A 1,985-nucleotide genomic window follows, 5' to 3' on the forward strand; every position below is an offset into this window, starting at 1 on the left:
AAGACAATTTGCGAAGAAGCTTTCCAGGTGTAGAACGTTCGTCGCACTCTTTCATATATATATAAAAAAAAAAAAAATAAACAACAACAACAACCGAAAAGATCGCACCATTCAAGACTTACAATTATTGATATCACTTATGGTTACATTCTGTTCTTTTTAATAAAGATTTTTAAGTAAAATGTAACTTATGGCGAAAAAGTCCAGAGAAATTAGAGGGGATCTAATAAGCTGCTCGTTACGCAGAAACTGGTTCCTCTCACGGGTGACAGTAAATGCAAAACACAGCGATGCGATCGGATGAAAAGTGACATGTATCTTAATCAAACAGACAGTTTTCACCTACATTTGAAATCTGGTAACTATGTTTTTGAAGTCAATATTCTAGGTTTTAAAATCAAAGCAAGGTATAGGGTTTTTTTTTTTCGTAGGAGTGGTCTAAAGAAAATTTTGCTTGTTGCAATTTTTAGATAACTTCAAGGAAAAACGTATAATGAGGACAAAAGATTTAAAAGGAGGTGGATCACATACTCAAACATTTCAAGAAGAGCATTGCTCCCCCTCTTTGGTAGGTGGGCTTCAACAAGAATCAGTTTCGTTATCAGCGGTGCATATTCTCCTCTCGGTGACTGCTTTTCTTGGCAATTCCCTTATCCTTGTTGCCCTTCGAAAGGAATCTTCCCTTCATCCGCCGTCCAAACTGTTGTATCGTAGTCTGGCCATAACTGACCTGTTGGTTGGTCTTGTTAGTGAGCCTCTGTATGTTACCTATTGGATATTCTTGGCTCAGGAAAACTGAAGTCTTTGTCAATACGCAAGGGACGCATACCACATAACAAGCTATGCATTATGCGGAGCGTCTTTGATGACGATGACGGCCATAAGCGTGGACAGGCTTCTCGCCCTGTTGCTGGGGATGAGATACAGACAAATTGTAACGTTAAAACGTACATACATCATTGCAGCTACCTTGTGGGTTATACCCACTGTCGCTGCTTTATTCATCGATTTATATCATCGTATAACGAATTGGTATGAATATATAGTTATACCATCTTGCCTAGTTATCACAATCATCTCGTACACAAAGATTTTCCGCACTCTCAATCGTCATCAGGCAGAAGTGCAAGGTCGTGTTCAACAACAGCCGAGCCAACCAAATGCACTGAATATGGCGCGATACAAAAAGGCAGTGTACAGTGCACTGTGGGTGCAGTTAGCATTAATTGTTTGTTATGCACCATATTTTATAGTGGCAATTGTCATCGCTGAAAGTAAAAGATATCCATCCCACTTAGTGGTATTAAGGGGAGCAGCAGGTATCTTAGTTTACTTCAACTCGACATTAAACCCGTTTCTTTACTGCTGGAAGATTAGTGAAATAAGACAAGCGGTAAAACAGACTATTAGAGAAGCACTATGCTGAAGTTAGAAATAATAATATGTGATTGCACGAGCAGTTGTCGCGCATAGAAAAGTTCAATGTACTTGTTTCAGTTCCATCGAGAACAGCTAAAGAGAAGTCGAGTAAAAAAGACTCATTTTACTAAATGTATTAAAGTAGAGGAAAGTCTCTGGTTGGCATTCCTGATGATAAACAACGTATTGCAAACGGATAGAAACATGTTCTTGAGAGGTAGATAGGAGATGGGATTTTTTTCCTATCTTTTTAAAAACAGCGTTAGTCAAATAAAGATTTAGGAGAGACTTTTCAGCTTCAAAAAGTAGGCAGTTTGCTGTAAGAGCCGGTTTACAAGTCAGCCGGTAAGCAAGCTCAACATTTTTATCATGTAGTAATCCTTAAATCAATTTACTTTTTTTTTTTAAATCAAACTTAACCATGATTATCACTGTTTCTCATAGAGTTGTCTTTAAAGTAACAATCTTTAGCCAAAGACAAATTTACTGAAATTACAGCCGGAGAAAATCAAATTTATTCTCTTATTTTGATCGGGTTTCGACCGAGATCAGAATGCCGTTGCTAC

At 37.8% G+C, this 1,985-nt stretch overlaps 1 pseudogene; it reads left to right on the plus strand.

The window, feature by feature from the left end:
• The first annotated feature begins 493 nt into the window (after window positions 1-493).
• Window positions 494-1,534, plus strand: LOC148721016 (melanocortin receptor 5-like; annotated as a pseudogene).
• Window positions 1,535-1,985: the final 451 nt, after the last annotated feature.

The sequence above is a fragment of the Stylophora pistillata genome, chromosome 11 (genome assembly GCF_964205215.1).
Source record: "Stylophora pistillata chromosome 11, jaStyPist1.2, whole genome shotgun sequence".
Lineage (NCBI taxonomy): Eukaryota > Metazoa > Cnidaria > Anthozoa > Scleractinia > Pocilloporidae > Stylophora > Stylophora pistillata.